Source organism: Meles meles, chromosome 8 (genome assembly GCF_922984935.1).
Source record: "Meles meles chromosome 8, mMelMel3.1 paternal haplotype, whole genome shotgun sequence".
In the NCBI taxonomy this organism is placed as follows: domain Eukaryota; kingdom Metazoa; phylum Chordata; class Mammalia; order Carnivora; family Mustelidae; genus Meles; species Meles meles.
Window position 1 is genome coordinate 45,716,512 of NC_060073.1, and position 22,434 is coordinate 45,738,945.

A 22,434-nucleotide genomic window follows, 5' to 3' on the forward strand; every position below is an offset into this window, starting at 1 on the left:
TTGAGAATGGCAAAACTTCATTCTTTAAAATGACTGATATCCCATTGTATTTATATACCATATCTTTATTCATTTATCTATGGATGGACATTTGGGTTGCTTCCATATCTTGGCTACTGTAAATAATGCTGCAATAAATATAGGGCTGCATATATCTTTTTGAATTAGTGTTGTTGTTTTCTTTGAGTAAATACCATGAAGATTGACCACCCTATGTTAAAACTGCAATCCTCCAGGGTGCCTGGGTGGCTCAGTCCATTAAGCATTCAACTCTTGATTTTGGCTCAAGTCATGATCTCAAGGTTGTGAGATCAAGCCCTACATTGGGCTCCATGCTGGGCATGGAGCCCATTTAAGATTCTCTCTCCATCTCACTCTGCCTCTCCACCCCTCAACAAAAATTGTAACCTTACAAATATTCCTGATCTCCCTAATACCATTCTATTTGTTTCCATAGCCTTCATAAACTTTTAACATAATTTGTATATCTATTAAATTTATTGGGCATCTTTCTCTTATATTTCCTGGAATATAAGCTCTACATAGCAGAGAATTTTTGACTGTTTTAGTCTCTCATATTCCAGTATCTCCAGTATCTTGAACATTGCCTAGAACACAATAGGTACTCAACACTATTTGTTGAATGCATTTATTAAAACTTAAAAAGATGGAAGTGTCTGTTTTTAAAGTCAAGAATCAACCCTTTTTTTTCTTCACATGGATAACTTTCATCAACCAATTTGCATACTTGCTAAGGACTTCTGTCTTCTGAATGTTAATACATACACATTATCCAGTTAAATTAAATCATAACACTCCACTGAATCTTAGACTATGTTGGATACAGTCTTAATGTCTTGCAACAAATGCTACAAGCTTTCACTGCACAAAGTCACACTGAACTCTAGCTTTAGGGAGATGGTTCTGGATAAGAAATGTCACCGGGGTCCATCCAAATGAACCCTTTCCTCATCTAAAAGTCCTTCTGGTAAGACTCTTAAGGTTTGTGTCTGACCTAGGCAAACTCAGGTTAACCTGATCATTTACTTACATTTTGGGGTAATTTTACCTTATTCTGCCCCAACTGATATTGGTTGTTTTCCTGAAATTTTCTTAGGAAAGATATTTTACAAATTCCTGTTTATTTTTTTCAATGCATATGCTTTATATTTAAAAAATAATATAAAACAAAACAAAACAATTATCACTTTATATTTTGGGGTAGTTTTTGGGTAGGTGTTAATTATGATCTTTAAAAACTAGCGATTTACATAGCTGTAGTAATCCATTACATTTATAAGGCATTTATAGTTTCAAAGCTTTTTAATAAATATTATCTTGTTTAATTATCGGAATAATCTTGGACACACAAGGCGTGGTTTATTGTACCTATTGAGGGACTGAGGCACAAAACCGTTAAGAAACTTAATCTATTTTACAAATCTAGGAAGTTATAGAGGCCATAATAAATCCAAGTCTTCAGGGGCGCCTGGGTGGCTCAGTGGGTTAAAGCCTCTGCCTTTAGCTCAGGTCATGATCCCAGGGTCCTGGGATCGAGCCCCGCATCGGGCTCTCTGCTTGGCGGGGAGCCTGCTTCCTCCTCTCTCTCTGCCTGCCTCACTCCCTACTTGTGATCTCTATCTGTCAAATAAATAAATAAAGATCTTTAAAAAAAAGAAATCCAAGTCTTCAGAGTTCAGTATTGTTTTTCTTTTATGTACTTAAACCTTTTCTCCACATTAAGTAATCATTGTTCTGTTGACCTTTCTTAATAGGTTCCATGAAAATATAAGCAAATGATAAGAATTAACATTTTTTCTCTTTATTTTACCTAGTATACTATTCTAGTTCTCAAGGACTTTTCTTTAGCTTCCTTAGCTTTCCTTGGTTCATTTTTTTTTTTAAAGACCTTTTATTTATTTATTTATTTGACAGAGAGAGAAATCACAAGTAGGCAGAGAGGCAGGCAGAGAGAGAGAGAGAGGGGGAAGCCGGCTCCCTGCCGCGCAGAGAGCCCGATGCGGGGCTCGATCCCAGGACCCTGGGACCATGACCTGAGCCGAAGGCAGAGGCCCCAACCCACTGAGCCACCCAGGCGCCCCCCTTGGTTCATTTTTTAAAAGTCATTATCTTTGGGGCACCTGGGTGGCTCAGTGGGTTAAATAAAGCCTCTGCCTTCAGCTCAGGTCATGATCCCAGGGTCCTGGGATCAAGCCCCACATCGGGCTCTCTGCTCAGCAGGGAGCCTGCTTCCTCCTCTCTCTCCCTGCCTGCCTCTCTGACTAGTTGCAATCTCTGTCTATCAAATAAATAAATAAATAAAATCTTAAAAAAAAAGTCATTATCTTTAATTTTTTTTGAGCATAGTTGACATATAATATGACAGTAGTTTCAGGTATACAGCATAGTGACTCAGCAGCTCTACATATTATCCTATATTCCACACAAATGTAGGTACCATCTGTCACCATACAATGCTTACAATAGCATTGACTATATTCCTTATGCAATGTCTTTTATTCCTATGACTTATTCATTCCATTAGTGGGGACCTATATCTCCCACTCCCCTTCTTCCATTTTACCCGTCCCCTTGTCCCCCCGTAGTCATTATCTTTTCCTTTATTCTGACTACAAACATGAACTTTTGTAGCAATTTGTGAAACCAGTGGCTGCCACATCTGTCTTTTCATCTTGTAGCTAATTGTTCATTTCAGAGCTCTCGGCCTGACTAAGCAGGTTCTGTTCCATTGCAGCAGGAATAGAGCAGACTGGTAGAAGTCCAGGGGATGGGAACGGCCTTGGAAGAAAGTGAATATAGTAGGCAAAAAGCATTAGCTAAAAGATTGGACAATGAACACCAACAAGTCCATGTACGCAGTGAGAGACATAAAATAGGAGATTAAAGTGTTTCATAACGCAGACAAAACAAGAAAAGTCTGGGGCAAGTGGTAGAGATTTAGGCAATTAGGCCATCATAAAGCCATAGACACCAAGTGTAATTAAAGGACAGATTCCAGTTTCTGGGTTGACTGCAAGTGAAAAATTACCATGACCATGTAAGAATCATGGTCTTAGATGGAACAGCGTATTTAGATACGGGAAAACAAGGTAGAATCCTAGTTATTAGAATAAAAGCAAAATGTCAAGTTCAAACTAGCAGCAGGAGTAATTGATTTCGTTCTGAGTCCCAAAGGAGTGTGTTGAAGTCTCCTTAGATGAGGTCAGAAATGGTCATAGAACAGTGGCTCTCAAACTTTAAATGTACATGAGAGTCACCTGGGGTGCTTCGGATTTCTGAGGTGGGGCCCAGGTGTCTATATTTTTAACAAGCACCCAGATTCTTCTGATGCAAGTGTTTATAGATCACATTTTGAGAAAATTGCCATAAAGCCTGACATGGCATTTACTGTGGGATAAGGGGCCAAGTATTACAACTGTTGAGAGGGGAGGCAGCTAGGGGTTGAAAGTTAGACATTTTTACTAAGAGAGAAATGTATCTGCTAGCCCAGAGCTGTTATATTTATCTGCATGTAATTAAAGCAAAAAACACAGGCTGATATGCCCTGGACGGGTGTTCTATAAGCCTCTTTTATTTCTCTCTTCATGTATCTTGTTTCTCGTGTTTATGACCTGAGTGCTTTTGTGGTATCTAACATAAAGATTTATACCTTTTAGGGGCGCCTGGGTGGCCTCAGTGGGTTAAAGCCTCTGCCTTCAGCTCAGGTCATGATCCCAGAGTCCTGGGATCGAGCCCCACATCAGGCTCTCTGCTCTGCAGGGAGCCTGCTTCCTCCTCTCTCTCTGCCTGCCTCTCTGCCTAGTTGTGATTTCTCTCTGTCAAATAAAAAAAAAAAAAAAAAAAGATTTATACCTTTTAGTGTAAGAAAGTAAGGGTCATTGTTCTTTTGAGCCTAATCTGAATTGTCCCTCATTTTTATTTACTGTTTGTTATCTACATGATTGAATTTCACCCTTTTCTTCCTGCTTCATAAATTGATTAGCATGAGTTGGGCAGACTGCTGTAATGCTAAGGGTTAACCAGAAGAGAATAACAAATGAACTATCTAGAAAGTTGATTATTAATCCAGCTAGAGAAGAAATATCCTTTTACTTAGCAAGAATGAGTATCCGAAGAGCTGATAATATTGTTCAGGCAGTGAGGTGGAATGGCAGAGGTTGGTAAGTAAAACAAAACTTGGAATTAATCTTTTATATTCATTTTTTAAAAATGCCTAGAATGTTGATATATTTAAACAGTTAAATCCAATATGAATTTATAAGTTGCCAGAAGAAAATCTAAAAGTTTCAAATGTGTTTGTTAATGAGATCCCTACCTAGACTATCGGTAAAAGTTAACTGAAAAGTATTTACCTAAGTAGATAAATATATTTAATTTTGAATATTTATAAAAAATACATGATTAGATTTGTGATTAAAAACAAGGAAGTGGGAATGGAGAAATGATTACTAAAACAATCTGAGTCCAAACCTCAAACTGAAGAATATCGAGGGGCAAACTTGTTTTTTCACCAGAACAAATTCTTAGGTATGAAAATATAATTTAAAATATAATATTCACATAAAATTCAAAGAGATACTCTCCAGACTTCTAGGTAACAAGAACTGTCATAAATTCTCTTATTTTCTGGGTCGTAACACTCATTTCGTCGTGGTGTTTAATTTAAGGACCTTTCTAAAGACAGCTTTTATTGTATTTGTGAATTAGAAGGAAAGAGAAATGAGAGGATCCTGTGCTATTTGTACAAAGAAAATTAAGTGAAAAGATAAGATTTTAATAATGTTCTTGCATCAAAGAGTGCTTCTCCTGTTGTAGAAGAAATTTTGATGTCAATATTCAATTCTGTAAGATTGGAGTTTTCATGAATTACTTGACATTACAAAAATGAGCCTTTTAAACATAGTATGGACTATACTGAATATTATTGCAGTTTTAGGCAACCATCATTTCAACATAACATTGTACTTAGGAGAAATTAGCAAACTTACTGAACTTACCTTAAATTGTAATTGTGTACCATCATATGTAGATTTTAACCCTTTTTAAAAAAGGTATTTCCTTAGTAGTAATAAAAAGGCCTCAAATTAACATTTTGTTGTTTAATGCTTGAAAGAGCGCAGAAAAAGCATGTTTAAGAAACTATAAATTCAAAAAAAAAAGAAACTATAAATTCAGTATTGGAAATATATATTAAAACTGTGCATGTATTTGTGTGTGTGTTTGTGAATATATACAGTATATGCATTCAAAAGGCCAGAGTACCATCTAGCCATATACACTCAGCTTTTTCTTAGTTCCAGTGTTCTGGCCCATATTTAGGATTGAGAATATAGAGCACAATAAGTGAAATAATAAAGACAATAGTTAAAATTTATTGAGCTCTTGTGTGCTAAGTGCTATGTTAAATGCTTTATCTCATTTAATCCTCATATTAACTCTGGATGTTGGAAAGCTACAAGGATTATAGTGAATGCTAAAATAAAAGATGAGTTAATTGGAGAGCCTCTAACACCTAATGCTAAAAGTCTAGAAAATAAAAGTCCAGGAAACAAAGTGTGTAAGAGGGGAGATCCCTTAATTCCATGTGCTTGTCTTTCTCAAAGTTGGAAAATTTAATATGAACCTAGGAAAGAAGAGGAGAAGGAAATGGAAGCAGTGAATTCTTAGCATTCATTAATTCCTTTAAAAATTTTATTATGAAAATTACAGTCATACAGAAGGTAAAAGTGTAGGTTAAGGTGTTTATAAGAAATAAAAACTTACCAGTACAGTGGATGCCTATTGTGAACTTTTTCTCAATTTTATATTTTCCCCTCTTTTTGCCAGAGGTAATCACTCTTTTGAATTTGGGGTTTATCATTCTCATGATTTTCTTTACTTCTACTTAAACTCCATGTTCGTTATACAGGAGGAAAAACTCTACTTACCATTCTTTGAGATCCAAGAAAGATCTTTTCTTGCCTTCTTATTACACTTTAATTAAAACAAAAAATCTTATAATCTGCAAAGCCCCTGCACTATCTGGCCGCTGCATTACCATCCTCAGCTCTTGCCTTTCTCCCAGTGGTTCTTTCTGATTCAGCTGCTATACTCGTCTATACCCTCCACATTTTTCTGCTCTAAGGTCTTCACGTAATGCTGTCCTCTCAACTGGAATATACTTCTTCCCCCTATTTATCAGAATGTCTTTTTCTCATCCTTCAGGTTCCTGTTTAAATATCCTTTTTTCAAAGAAGTCTTCTCTGATCCTTTCAATTCAAATCTCGTCTGCCTGCAAAGATCTTGCTCCTCACTCTTAATTTATTTCACAGAAGATACTGCAATTATAAATTATGTATTTATTTGTGTGAGTTTTGTTTAATATCTGTCCTTCACTCTGGACTGGTCTGTCTTGTTCTCAGATGTCTTCTCTAGCATTTCGCACACATGGTCTGGTATATGACAGACATTCAATAAATATTTGTTTTTATTATGGGGGACAATGTAGTGAATGAGAAAGAAGAAAGAAAGATTGAGAGAAAGAGAGAAAACTACATAAAAATGGAGTGTGTGGTTTAGTTTGTTCATACCGGTCAGATAAAATTATGCAAGTTAATGCTAGCAAAGATTCGGGAGAAGGAGGTGGCAGGGACATTTTGGTTTCTTACCTTCCAGTGGTAGGACAATTGACAGGTTTTCTCCATTGTTGTTGCTTGTTTTTCAGTGAGATCTTTCACTTTGTATTCTCATTTTGGGAAATCTCCATTCCTGGATGCAAGAACTGAGCTTTCAAACTGTAAACTTATAGAACAGCACCAGTGGCCATAATCTTAATGTAAAAACATTACAATGGGCTCTAAAAATCTGGAAAAATTTAGGACACAGAGTTAAGAAAATATATCCAGTACATTCACATAGGAAAGCCATGAGATCACTTGTAAGAGTTTGAAGGTGGGTAATTGTAGCTGAAATATTAATATAAGTGATAACTGCTAAAATATTGTTAGGGCGTCTGATTTTTTTTAATAGGAGAATATAGAAAAGGTTATAAAAAAGAGCAAAAATGAAGTCAGTCTGAGAGAAGGGCTGGGGTTTTCAAAATATCAGAATATACTTACAGTGTACTCTATGTGAATCTTCACTGGCATTTGTAATTAAAGTCTGAGGCTTTAAGATTATGCTGAAATGTTGTTTTTTGGTTGGTAGTATGGGAAGAGAAGATAAAAAAGAAGAAAGAAAGAAATAGATTAAAAAAATCTTAGTGTTAAAAGGAGAGAATTTGTAGAAGTCTTCATTTGTGGTCATGGAAGGTCCCATTATTATTAGTAACATTGTACCTTAGTGGGACCTGGGTGGTTCAGTTGGTTAAGCATCCAACTCTTGATTTTGTCTCAAGTCATGATCTCAGGCTCATGAGAGACTGAGCCTCATGCTGGGCTCCATGCTGGGCTTAAGGCCTGCTTAAGATTCTCTTTCCCTCTCTCTCTCCTCCTCCCCACCTCAAAAAAATTGTAGCTTATATTTTTATTATACTTTATACTTTTAAAGTGAGGTTTCACATATTATTTTGTACAATTCTTAGGATAAAACTTGAAGTAGAGTCTTATTATCTTTGTTTTGTAGCTAGGAAAACTGAGACAGAAATCAGACAGGAACTTGGACAAAAATTTTTTAAAAATTTTTTTAAATTAGCATAAAATGTATTATTTGGTTCAAGGGTACACGTCTGTGATTCATCAGTCTTACACAATTCACAGTATTCACCACTCACCATAGCATACCCTCCCCAATGCTGGACAAAAACTTTTTAAAAAAATTCTTAGGTATAGTCTAGTATAGTATAGTATACCGAGTATAGTCTAGACCAGACTAATATTTGCCCAGCTCCACCCCTCCAAAAAGATTTTAATTGGAGGGTGTAATTAGGTTCTTCTAAGGACCATGATCAAAAAGGTGAATGTCGTGGCGCCTGGGTGGCTCAGTGGGTTAAGCCTCTGCCTTTGGCTCGGGTCATGGTCCCAGAGTTCTGGGATCGAGCCCCGCATTGTGCTCAGGAGGGAGCCTGCTTCCCTCTCTCTCTGTGCCTGTCTCTCTGCCTACTTGTGATCTCTATCTGTCAAATAAATAAATAAAATCTTTAAAAAAAAAGGTGAATGTCCTATATAGGTTTCCCAGATTTAAACAACTTTTTTTTTGTAATTTCCTAGAGAAGCTAAGGAGTTAACAATCTCCAAAAAATGGAACTGAGATGGTTAAGTATATATATAATTAACACACATTGCTAAACCTATTCCAAATTAAGGTTTAGGAATGAAGTTTAATGGTCCCAGTTCTTGTCTGGTATCTTAGGACTTCAAAAATAAAAAGAAATAGGTGTGAACTTATAAGAATGAAATATTATAATTTGAAGTAAATTAAGTATATAGTTCAAATAAAACCATGTGACCAAGCAGAGGATACAAGCCCCTTGGGTAGAAACCCAAGTCACACGAACTCGGGATGGATACATTCTGGTGCCCATTTGAAAGATTATTTTGAAAAGGAATAGTGGAAGACAGTGTGTATTTTGCATATATACATGTGTGCAGGCAAGTGGAGGGACTATTCTTTGAAGACCAATGCCAGGAGTATTTGTAATGATTAGCCAAGAAGGTTGTGTAGTGCATTAGGGTAAAAGCCAAAACTTGTATTTTTCAATTGGACAAATAGTCTTGTTGCAGAGAAATTAAATTTTTCACTATTTCTAGGGCAGTTGGCAGAAGCTTCTCTTAGGTTAAAAGAACCAGACATGTTTACCCTTGAAGAACAGAAGTTTTAAGAGAATCCAATAGCTGTCTGAAATGGTTAAAGTGCTGCATAAGGAAAGAATGTATGTGCTGGAGGGTCAAACCTAAGTTAGCAGGGAAGTCACAAGGAGCCAGAGTCACAGCAATGGTAGAAGACAAACTTTTTAACAGTTATGGTTGTCCAAAAATGGAATGAGCTTCCTTGATGAGGTAGTGAAGGCCTTGTTACTAAAAGGAATTGGAAAAGAAGATTAAAACATTGAATTGTACCAAGTTGTTTCAGTATTAAAGTTTATAAGAAGATGTTGTTTATGTGTCAAGGCTAAGAGAAGGAGCTGAGTCAGCATCAGGGACAAATATACATTCCTCAGTTATGTCAAGAAAGAATGAACGTCATAAAGGCCAGATTTCCTTTCTGGATTCCTCAGTCATGCTTACTGTAGTATGTGAATAAGAAAATTACTGTATTTTTATCTGTTGACAGCATTTGATGCCTGAAATTACCAGAAAGAAAAACTTTAGACTTCACCTGCCATTCTCCCCCCACCAAATTAACATAAGAGAATGGAAGTATATTTTAAAGGAAAAAAAGAGAAATCAGTTTGTTTCTTCATTGGTTGTGGATCTGGAGAATAAGAATTTAATCTCAAGGAGAATAGATTTAAAAATAACACTAAATTCATTTACTTATATTTAAAAGGCTCCTGAGCTTCTGGTACATTGACAAGATAAAGGATCATGTTTTTAAGCATCTCAGAAATTTTCTGTTATTTCAGTTTCTCCTTATTGAGGCAATGTGTTTCATTTAAAAAATTAAAAACATTTAAGAATTTACAAGTAATACACAAATATGTTCTTATGAAATAATGCCTGACATATAGCAGCAATTATTAAATATTCAATGAATAATTATTGGGAGAAAAAGTAAAGGAAATTTTCCTTAATACCTTTGCCCACCCTAAATTCTATTTCTCTTCCCAAACATAATTGCAATTCTTAATCTGGTTTCTATGCTTTTGGACCTCTTTCTATATACTTGTATACAAGTATACACAATTATATAGAAATACGCAATTTTATTTTGTGTGAGGTAACACTTCTCCCTTACACACATTATATTTTACATATATTTTTTCCATTGATATTACAACTTAGATTTCTGTCAACTTATATAGCTTTACCTTATTTTCTTCTATGTAGTATTTTATACTATGTTATATTATACTGATAGACATCTAGATGAGTTAGTTCCAATTTAAAGATTCTCAGTTGAAATTTTAGGTATTTAAAACCTGGAGGATGGCAAAACTAGACTATGTTCTTAAATATATAAATGGGCATAGAAAATTTCTACTAGGTAGGCTTATGAGAATTAAGGACATCATAGGCAGAAGTATTGTGAATATGCAATGGCATGGAGGAATGAAAAAGCTTGCTGTAATTTAATCCTTCCGTAAGGCAATACAAGAAGTTTTTCATTTTTTTTCCCCTAAGGATTTTTATTTATTTTTTTGAGAGACAGAGAGCAAGAGAGCACAAGCAGGGGGAAAGGCAGAGACATGCTCCCGATTGATCAGGGAGCCTGATGCTGGGCTCTATCCCAGGACCCTGGGATCATGACCTGAGCCGAAGGTAGACTCTTTTTTTTTTTTTTGTTCATTTTATTTATTTTTTTTCAGCGTGATAGTATTCATTGTTTTTGCACAACACCCAGTGCTCCATGCAAAACGTGCCCTCCCTATTACCCACCACCTGTTCCCCCAACCTCCCACCCCTGACCCTTCAAAACCCTCAGGTTGTTTTTCAGAGTCCATAGTCTCTTATGGTTCACCTCCCCTCCCCAATGTCCATAGCCCCCTCCCCCTCTCCCAGTCCCACCTCCCCCCAGCAAACCCCAGTTTGTTTTGTGAGATTAAGAGTCATTTATGGTTTGTCTCCCTCCCAATCCCATCTTGTTTCATTTATTCTTCTCCTATCTCCCTAACCCCCCATGTTGCTTCTCCATGTTGAAGGTAGACTCTTAACTGACTGAGCCACCCAGGTGCACCAGCGCAATGCGAGAAAGTTTTTTTTATCAGGGAATATTTGGTAGTGAGAAAAGGCCACTTAATTAAGCCACTTAAAATCGAGTGGGAGTAGCAACTATAAACTCTGGGCAAAACTCAAAAACCAACTATCTGAAGACACTGGAGAGGAACCAAAAGCAAGCTAAATCTTGAGAAGAGATGGAATTTGGAAGAAGAGAGGAAGGGTTATGGGGTATGGTGGTCATTTTTAAGGTTTCCAGCATGAGGGCAGGCCCTAATCTATGTCAAGCTAATAAAACTGCAGTAGAAAAATCAGCAGTTTTTCCGGCCTGGAGAACCAGAACAGACTTTGGGGCAACCATAGCTACTGGGAAGTGAGGAGGTAATCCTGGAAAGGAAAAAGAGCCACAGAAAGGGAACCCCAAACACTGTGTTTAAATTTTGCCCCTGTCTCTGATCCCCAAACCATGCATGCATGTGACAGATGTTAAGCAGCCCAGGTGAGGCTAAAAGAACTGGGCAGATATTTGAGCTTCTTCCCATTGCAGTAAAACAATATATCATTTGGGTCTGAGCAAGTAAGCGTCTTGCTAAAATAAACAAAAGTGATCCTCTTTAGAGCATTATAAGAGAATCCAGAGTCCCTATGACATAATGGTCATGATATCTAAGATATAATCCAAAATTACTCAACAATATGAAGATCGGAAAAATGTGAAAAAAAGAGGGCATTTTATCAGAGAGAGAGAAATTACAAAAAGAACTAAATGGGAATCTTAAACTGAAAAATATAATATCTGAAATATGAAAATAACTTGATAGGCCCATCAGCAAAGATAACAGAAGTAAAAGTCAGTGAAATTGAAATTAGATCAATAGAAATTATCCAATTTAAAGAACATAGAAAAAATTGGAAATGAAATGAATATGGTGTTAGGGATATGTAGGACAATATTAAAACATCTAACATATGTAAGTTCCAGGGAAAAAGGAGAGCAATATTAAGAAAAAATACTTGAAGAAATAATGTTTCAAATTTTCCAAATTTGGCAAAAGATATAAATTTACAGATTTGAGAAGTTTGGTGAACCCTAAGCAGGATAAATGCAAAGAAAATTACACCAAGGCACATTATGATACACTGCTAAAAACAAGAAAAATTTATAGATAAAAGTTATTTTTTCATAAGGACCAAGGGAAAAAAGGACACAACCCACCAATATCAGGAATGGAAGAAGAATCATCACTACAGAATTTATAGAGATTAAACACAATAAAGAAATGTTATAAAAATATGTCTAAAAAATTGTAGTGCTTAGCATGAAATGGATAAATTCCTTGAAAAATACAACTTATTAAAACTGACAAAAGATGAAACCAAAAACTTAAGTAGCAACTTATTTATAAAATAAATTGTATTTTTTTAATTAAAAAAAACTTGGGATGCCGGGGTGGTGAAATTAGTTGAGCATCCAACTCTTGATTTCGGCTCGGGTCGTGATCTCAGGGTTGTGAGATGGAGCTCTGCTTCTGGCTCTGTGCTCTGCGCAGTCTGTTTAAGACTCTCTTTTCCTCTCTCCCTACCCCTTATCCCTCCTCCCCCCAGATCTCTCTCTAAAAATAAATAAATCTTAAAAAAAAAATTTCTATAAAGAAAACTGCAGACCCAAATGGTTTCACTGGTGAATTGCATCTAACATTTAAGAAATAATGCCGATCTTACATAAACTTTTTCAAAAGATAAGGAATTATTCCCAGTTCATGAGGCTATCATAATCCTATTACCAAACCTAAAAAATATAACAAAAAAGGGAAAATTCTAGACCTATACCCTTCATGGTCATAGATGCAAACATTTTTAATAAAATATCAGCAAATTAAATTCAGCAATATAAAAAGAGAATAGTATATTTTAGGGTTTAGCCCAGGAATGCAAGGTTAATTTAACACTTAGGAAAATCTCACCATATTAACAGAATAAATGAGAAATATAACATGACCATTTTAAAAAAAGGTTTTATTTATTTATTTGACAGTCAAAGATCACAAATAGGCAGAGAGAGAGAGAGAAGGAAGCAGGCTCCCTGCTAAGCAGAGATCTCATCTGATGCGGGGCTCGATCCCAGGAGCCTGGGATCATGACCTGAGCCGAAGGTAGAGGCTTTAACCCATTGAACCAGTCAGGAACCCCTATAATATGACCATTTTAATAAATATAGAAAAAGTATTTGACAATACCCATTCATAATTTAAGAAGTCTCAGCAAACTAGTAACAGGAGATAACTTCCTTGATTTGAAAAATGCATCTATGAAAAACTTAAAAACTAACAAACATCATATATAATGGTGAAATATTGAATGTTTTCTTTCTAGATGGAGAGCAAGATAATTAAAGCCCATGTTCATTCATCCTATTTAACATTGTGTCAGAAGTCTTAACCATTATAACGAGGGAAAGAGAGGAAACAGTATAAAAATATGAAAGGAAAAATGTAGAACTCTTTCTTATCTACAAGGTCCTGTAATACAAGGTCTTTTGTATTTTAAAATACTAAGTGGGTGGAGATAAAAATTTCATGGTAAATAGTGGGAAGAATGACTTTATTTTGATTCAGTTTTAAAAATTAAAACAAAAATTAATAAAAATAAGTATATAATTGGCAGAATTTCACTTGTATTTTTAACAGTGCATTAATTCTTAGAAGGAATTAGCTGCATTTTTTTAAAAAAGATTTTATTTTATTTGAGAGTGAGAGAGTTAAAGAGAGCATGAGAGGGCAGAAGGTCATAGAAGCAGACTCCCCATGGAACTGGGAACCCGATGTGGGACTCGATTCAGGGACTTGGATCATGACCTGAGCCGAAGGCAGTCACTTAACCAGCTGAGCCACCCAGGCGCCCTGACTGCATGTTTTTTAAGAGTAATTTTTCAGGTCAAATATTGTGATAGCACCATCACTTTTGATACTATGGTACCATCATAACAAGGGCATTATAACAAGGGTAAGTTTTGCAAAGAAAATTTCCTATGGACTTTGCTTAATGTTTTTATATTCAAATTATTATCTTTGAATAATCTACCATATCAACTATCATTCCTGCTAATTTTTGGTTTCAGTTTCTACACAGTCTCACTGTGAATTATTATTATTTTTTAAAGATTTTACTTATATATTTCAGAGAGAGGAGAGCAGGTGTGAGGGGGGAAGGGTAGAGGGACAGAATCCTCAAGCAGACTACTGATTAAGCACGGACCCCTGCTTGGGGCTTCATCTCATCACCCATGAGATCATGACGTGCATGGAAACCAAAAGTCAGAGGCTTAACCTACTGAGCCACCCAGGTGCCCCCTCACTGCAAATTCTTAATTCGTCAATAATTTGTGTGGTTCTTCCACACTGGATTTCTTCTCATCAGTTCCTGCATCTTTGCAAGACTTGCAGTTTCACTTAGCAGTCACTACATACTTTTATTTTGAACGTTATTTACAATATTCTACAATGCAATATTCATCAGTCGGCTAGCCTGATTCTCAAACTTCACTACAAAAAAATTGGCACTTTTAAAAAGTTTTCCTGTCTTGGTGGTGGGTAATAGGGAGGGCACGTATTGCATGGAGCACTGGGTGTTGTGCAAAAATAATGAATACTGTTACGCTGAAAAAATAAATAAAATGGAAAAAAAAAGTTTTCCTGTCTTTAGGCTGCAGTTAAATCAGTTAAATCAATTTATGAGAATGGGACCTAGGCATCACTGTTTTTTAAAGATTTCATGTGTTTTCAGTGTGTAGACAAATTTGAAACCACTGAACCGAGATTATGAAAGATACAAAGAAATTGACCCAAATGGGTAAGATACATGTTAAGTTAATTTGTGAGGGTTGTTTGAGCAAGACTAATTTTATGAATGCTAAGTCCATTAGAGAATGCTTTCATATTTTGACACCTTTCACTTCCTATGTAACTGTGGAGATTCAGATAATGACTATTGGGATAATGAAAGAATCTCCTCTATTATTCAGTGCCAAGTATGTATGGGCTAGGAATGCAGTGGTGAATTAAAATGTTTGCTATTCCTTTTTTCTAGGCATTTATAGTCCAAAGAAGAGGAAGACATTAAATAAATATTTAATTATAAGATAATAAATAGTATGAAGGGAAAGGAAGACCTAGCTTGATATATGATCAAGGATGGTAACTCTGCATTAGTGATTAGTAATTAGTGATTAGTGTTAAGACCTAAAAGATGAGTAGAGATAATTTGGTGAAGAGGAGAAATAAGAGGAAACAGAATTTTTGAGGGTCGTAAACTGAGAAGAAGCTTGTAAGCTGTAGGAAAAGAAATCAGGGACAGATGACTAGAGAAGAGTCAACAGAGAATAAAAATCAAGTCTTAAGTTTTAAAGTGTTTGTGACTGTCAAAAGATAAGATTAGAAAGATGGTTTGGAATCAGATATTAATAGATCTGATATCCATACCAAGGAATTTGAAGTTTATTCTATATATTATGAAGAAACAGCAAAGATTATTAAGCAGGAGATTGTCATGATCAGATTTAATGTTTTAGAACTACAATTCAGATAGGAAAAAAAAAGTTGCCCAATGTGGCATCTTCAACTTAGTTTCAGAAACGTAAATTTTTCTTAGTTCTGCTTTTCCCGCATTGCAATAAAATTGTTAAAGTAGAATGGATTTTTCACTCCAACTCTCATTATTACCCTATTACCCAAGCTAAATGCAAAAACCACATGTATAAGGACAAAAAAACAAAACAAAAAACTTGACTAGGATTCCTCAAGAGCCAAATGTATACCAATACAAGCAGAGTCTTCCTATGAATTTTTGAGTTTGCCAAAGATAACTTTGAAATTAGGAGCTTGAGAGCCACATACTCAAGGGGTTGCCCCCAGAGAACAATATGGCTCCAGACACCACAAATCTCTGAAGATACTGAAGAGGACTAAGGCAGTTAATTTGACAGCAACAAATATGAAAATATGAAACTGTCCTTTTAGTTTGAATGACTAATAGCTAATAGAATAGTAAGTGGGAGAGAAAAAAATTCAAAATTTTAATTAAATAATGTTTTACATATCTTTTCTCCTTTGGACTCAGTTCAGTCACAAATGCTATAGCAGTTGCCTGGGATTTCCATAGCATTAATTAATTCAAAAAGGCAGAAAATGAATCAGAACCAGAAACTTATGTATTATGCCCTTCTTTCCTTTAAGCACTATGATAAACTCAGTGTCTCTTGTGATCACAGGAGTTTGCATTTCTAAGACTTGGGTGTATCCAATTTAAAGTGGATGAAAATATGCTCCCAAACACAATAATAAAGGGAAGTTTTTTGTTTTATTTTTGCTTTGCCTTTCTGTTTACTGAAAGTAACCAGTGATGGAAATATTTACTATTACATGTATTTGTATATTTAAGTGATAGAAATAAGACATGAAAATAATGACACTACTGAGAGAAAGCACATCTAAAGAGCTTTTTTGTTTGTTTTCCAAAGATAAAATGCACTTAAGAAAACAACTTACAGGTATGATTTAGATTTATCTTCGTTGTATTAGAAAATAGGGTTGCTTCTTGTATTAATGGAGTCCATTGCCTTCAGACCACTGACAGTTGGGAGTCCAAGAAATGAAATAGTCACATCTGAATCAGCCAAAGTGCCAATTAGATCCAGAGATACTAAATTTTAGGAGAACTTATAGAGGGTTAATTGGAATGGGGAAGCACATAATTAAATCCTGGTCCTGATTATGCTGTACATTAACTGTGCAACTGTATTTCATTTAGTCTATCTCAGACCTGTATTAGCACTATACAATTATTATGTGACTACTGCTGATAATAATGCCAATACAAGTAACTGAGAGTTTCCAGTGTCCCAGCACTTTGTTCCTATTTATTTTTCTACTTTTCTCTTTCTAATATTAGAGCTCTAGTTAGGGAAGAAAGAGTAAAATATTATAAAGTTCTGGAGAAGAAGCACTTCTTTCTAAATGAAACAGCCCTCTAAAATCTGCTGCATAGCTCTCTGGCATATTTTGTGCTAATTGTCCATAGTATTCAGTTGGACACTGCCAAAGAGAGATATACAGTATATGTAGATCAGAAAGAAAAAACTTCACTATAGGCTCATTTCTGATAGTTTAGTTTCCTTTTTGTGCTGCCACCTTTTCTTTCTTTTCAGCTGTGCAAAGTCAGTGATTACTAGTAATAGCTAAATTTACGTATAGGATTCTAATTTCTATTTTAGAAGGTAAGAAAAAAATGGATTTCACTTTTGACTATGCTTCATGAATTTTTTCCATTTTATCAGTTTATTTTGTTCTTTTCCTAGGCTTGTTTAAGCATTTTTTTTTTTTTTTTTTTGACAGAGAGAGAGGTCACAAGTAGGCAGAGAGGCAGGCAGAGAGAGAGGGAGAAACAGGCTCCCCACTGAGCAGAGAGCCCGATGCGGGGCTCGATCCCAGGACCCTGAGATCATGACCTGAGCCGAAGGCAGAGGCTTAAACCACTGAGCCACCCAGGCGCCCCTAAGCATTTTTTTAAACCCTAAAAATGAGGGCGTGTCAGAATTGTTGCAAGCAAAGATAGACGTAATCATATGTGGTTCTTGTTATAAACTTTGTGTTGATATTGACTGCTATTTAAAATAGTAGTTCTAAGATGAATCTACTTTTAGCATTTTCCTTTCCCAGTGAGTTTATTCTGCAACATGTAATCATTTTTTTTGTAACGGTCACATTTTTGTAACACCGTTATTGTCATGGGATCAACATAGGCTGAGGGGCTCAATATAGAATGAGTTAATTCCTCTATTACACATTCATGTATTTCTTAGATTTCTAAAGACTGCCTTTTTAAGCAACCAATGCTAATTTTACAATTTATGTGTACATTCTGATTTCCTAACTAGTTTATTGTTTAGAAAATACTGAAAGAGTATATTTAAACTCACCATTACCAGAGTTATAGTTCCTGTTAAATTTTGGTGTAATGAATATATAGTTGAGGTTCTATCATATCTAGTTTTAAGTTATAATTTTTACTTTTTTGTTTTTTTAAAGGATTTTATTTATTTATTTGAGAGAGAGGGAGAGTGAGCATGAGTAGGGGGAGGGGCAGAAGCGGGCGAAGCAGACTCCCCACTGAGGAGGGAACTGGATGTGGGGCTCGATCCCAGGACCCCAGGATCATGACCAGAGCTGAAGGCAGATGCTTTACTGACTGAGCCACCCAGGCACCTCTATAATTTTTAAACTGAATTTCTTAACCACTTATCTTGATGGCTCAGAGTTACCATTATGAACATATGATTCCTGAGCTGCTCCTTGAGTTGAGGGTTTGTTAAGGCTACTTAGCTCTGTATTGAGTAACCCCCAAACTGCTGTACTTCTTTGAGTTCTTGTATCTGCATTTTGGGTTTGCTGCCTTCGCCTTTGTTTCCATACTCTAAGGTGTCATTTCTGTAACTGGTGTTTTTGCCTCTAGTAATATCACTTCTCCTTCTATAATCCTAGAAACTGCTATTTCTATTCAGTTATGGGCTGATAAGAAGAGAGAGAAAAAGATGAATATTTTATAGAGTTGTTTTTTGTTGTTGTACAGCACTTGGTGCAGATGGTTTCACATACATTGTGCTATGTAACACACGTCTTTGAATTGTTATTAGTTCAATTTTTTTTTAAAGATTTTATTTATTTATTTGACAGAGAGAAATCACAAGAGAGGCAGGCAGGGAGAGAGGAAGGGAAGCAGGCTCTCCGCTGAGCAGAGAGCCCGATGCGGGACTGAATCCCAGGACCCTGAGACCATGACCCGAGCCGAAGGCAGCGGCTCAACCCACCGAGCCATTTATCGAACACCTACTATATGCCAGGCACTGCGCTAAGAACTTTACATATACATGTCAGTTGAGTTTATTCTTGCAACATTCCAGTGAGGTGGATTAATTTACAGATAAAAATACCTAGTCTCAGGGAAGTTGAGTAACTTCCCAAGATCATACTTCTAGTAAGTGGTAGAATCAGGATTTGAACCCAGACATGCTCCTTAAATAATTAAAAGTGGTATAATTGTGTATATATACCACATCTTCTTTATCCATTCATCTGTTGATGGACATCTAGGTTCTTTCCATAGTCTGGCTATTGTAGACATTGCTGCTATGGAATACTATGCAGCCATCGAAAGAAATGAAATCTTGCCATTTGCGACGACGTGGATGGAACTAGAGCGTATCATGCTTAGTGAAATAAGTCAATCGGAGAAAGACAACTATCATATGATCTCCCTGATATGAGGACATGGAGAAGCAACATGGGGGGGTAGGGGGATAGGAGAAGAGTAAATGAAACAAGATGGGATTGGGAGGGAGACAAACCATAAATGACTCTTAATCTCACAAAACAAACTGGGGGTTGCTGGGGGGAGGTGGGATTGGGAGAGGGGGAGCGGGCTATGGACATTGGGGAGGGGAGGCGAACCATAAGAGACTATGGACTCTGAAAAACAACCTGAGGGTTTTGAAGGGTCAGGGGTGGGAGGTTGGGGCAACCTGAGGGTTTTGAAGGGTCAGGGGTGGGAGGTTGGGGGAACAGGTGGTGGGTAATGGGGAGGGCACGTTTTGCATGGAGCACTGGGTGTTGTGCAAAAAGAATGAATACTGTTACACTGAAAAAATAAATAAAATGAAAAAAAAAAGTGGTATAATTATGTCTGAAGAGTAAATAGATTCTGAGATCAAGAATTCTCCTTTGAGAAAAGTAAATAATCTGTAGTGTATTACCTTGCACCTGTTTTCAGTTTTGCTTCGTTTCTAATTCTCCTCATTGCTCTATTATAGGGATGTTACTGTACATGGAATCTATCAAGAAATGTAGTGACTTAAGTGTGGAAAAAGTGTCTAAGCAACTTAATATTCAAGACAAATTAATCCTAAAAGAATGAAGTTAACAAATATCTACCAAAGAAGGGACAATTCTTATTATTGTTAAATAAGACTTTTTCATAATTCATAGAATCAAGAGTGTATTCTTTGCTAAATTTCCTATATCAAATGGTATTGGTTTATGAAATTTAGTAATTAACCAAAATACCATTCTATTTATTGTCCATAGCTGTATTCTTGGCTATTCTATGGCTTGGGGAAATAGGTTTTAATCTCAATGTTTATTTTTAAAATTATACATGAAAGGAAGGGGTAATTTCAAGGAGCAAAAAGCCTCGATTAGATCTTCTTATGGTAGTTGAAGTGGTGGTTAAGAGCTTGGTTTTAAAGTTTATCTGCTTAGATTCAAACCCTGGCTCCACCATTGCTAGTATAAGCTTGCACATACTAATTTTTCCTGTGCCTAGTTTCTCATATGTAAAATGGGGATAATGATAATAATACATAATAATACTCATATTTGGGTTATTTTGAGGACTAAGTAAGTTAATATGTGTAAAGCAATTAGATTAATGCTTGTGGCATTACAAGTGTTAGCTATTGTTATTTTAATTTAAAATTTTAACCATTTTCCAAATCTTAGAGTTCTATCAAAACTGCTAAGAATCTTTCTCACATTGAGGTCCTTCATCCATTTGGAGTCTATTTTCGTGTGTGGTGTAAGGAAGTGGTCCAATTTCATTTTTCTGCATGTGGCTGTCCAATTTTCCCAGCACCATTTATTGAAGAGGCTGTCTTTTTTCCATTGGACATTCTTTCCTGCTTTGTCGAAGATGAGTTGGCCATAGAGTTGAGGGTCGATTTCTGGGCTCTCTATTCTGTTCCACTGATCTATGTGTCTGTTTTTGTGCCAGTACCATGCTGTCTTGATGATGACAGCTTTGTAATAGAGCTTGAAGTCCGGAATTGTGATGCCACCAACTTTGGCTTTGTTCTTCAATATTCCTTTGGCTATTCGAGGTCTTTTCTGGTTCCATATAACTTGTCTTTGCCTATCAAAATATTTTATTTTTCACTTTACAGATAACCTAATAATGTCTTATATCTTTCCCTCTCTCTTTCCTTAAGACCTTCCCTGAACTTGACAATGACCTTCCAATGAACTCTGTAACTTCTTTTTAGATCCATTTCTTGGACCTAAGCACAGAAACATCCAAAGTTGCAGTATTTTATTCAGAATGGACATAGGCTTCATGTGAGGTATCAAATACAGCATCTCTTTATCTTCAGATGATTTTCCTCCAAGTTGTAAGATATTCTCTGCAAAGTGTGATACATTAGGCAAATAGGGTAACATTGCAGCTCAGTTGCTGACTTGAGTGTTTCATGTGTGTTAGTATCCAATAATAAGAGAGGACTCCTTGCTTATTTGCTATTTCATTATCAAAAGAAAGTTGCAAATGGCAATTTACTCTTTAACCCCCCCCCCGCCCCCACTATGGTATGCATGTGCAAGACAAAGATAAAAGCTATGTTTTCTTCGTGGAAGGGTGTGGGGTTAGAGGATGATTTCAAATTAGAAATAATGACAGTAATAGAGGCTTCCAATGAAGTTACTGTGACCACCAAAGGACAGAGGGGAGACGCTAACTTCTGAAGCTGAGGTATTTGATTAAATATGTAGGTTGTTCTTTATGTGTACAGGTATCAAGTGTGTTGTTATTTACGAGCTGAAGAGAGTGTGATTGAGAAAGGTGTTTATTGGATGGTTTGATGATGGCTGGGAGAGAAGCAACCCCGAAATATCCATAAAGCCTGCAATAAGTAAAGTAAAATATAACATTTTAATAGGAAAGACTTTTGCTTCTCTTTTACAGTAATTGTGAGAATCAGCTTACTGTAATGGTCATTTATTATTTTGGATTATAAAACTGACTTAGACAAAAATTAGACTTTGATTAGAATGTCAAATGCGTCTCTCTCTCTCTCTCTTTCTTTCTTTCTTCTTGTTACCTTAGCAAAAATTTTTAACAGCTTACAACTTTTTCATTCTCAGGTGATTTTATTTCTAAATGTTTATTTTTCAAACTTTGGCATTGTGCCTGCGTATGCCTCTGTGTATGTTTGGATGTGTGTGTATTTGGTTTGGAAGAAGAGATGAGGAGAGAAGGTAAAATTTTAGGGGAAAGGAAAGGCAGTGGAAGTTAGTGTAAAGATTTGGAGACTTTTGTACCAAATAAACAAACAAACCAAAACCATTTAAAGCATGTTTTGTCCCTTAGAGGGAAAACTGAAACTCACCATTTTATGCATATTTCAATGAGGAATGTATATAAATCTCATAGGCAAAATTACAAGAAGAAGCAAACTTTCTAAGAGAGGGAAGAATACATAGGTAACAAAAAATTGTAGCAGAGTAAAGAGAAACTTTTTAAAAACATACTTTTAAACACAGTGTCCAATTTGGATAAAGTTTTAACAGAATAGGTTGGGCCATTTATCGATTACAACACTTTAATTTTTTCAATGTTACAAAGTGTTGATTTTGATAAAGAATTTGTTGATGCTATATCAGCTTCTCCATGTGGAGAAATGCTACTGGGTGATTAGTTAGACTAAAGGCTCACAGCCAAAATTCAGAAGTTTGGTCCCCAGTTCTTCTGGCCTTCTGAGAATAGGAAAAAGGTACTAAGTTGTCTTGAGAGTTGATTCCCT

The 22,434-nt window shown here is 35.9% G+C and overlaps 1 protein-coding gene across 6 annotated transcripts in view; it reads left to right on the forward strand.

Moving 5' to 3' along the window:
• SOX6 (SRY-box transcription factor 6) overlaps positions 1-22,434 on the forward strand; it is a 645,777-nt gene that overhangs the window by 201,363 nt on the left and 421,980 nt on the right. The window contains exon 1 of one of the 6 annotated variants that reach the window (XM_046016044.1): positions 4,130-4,181. The exons of 4 other annotated variants lie outside the window; for them this stretch is intronic. The gene's annotated coding sequence lies outside the window, so the exon portion shown is untranslated. Of the gene's footprint in view, positions 1-4,129; positions 4,182-22,434 lie in introns of those variants that run through there. One more of the 6 variants, XM_046016037.1, reaches the window with a different exon arrangement.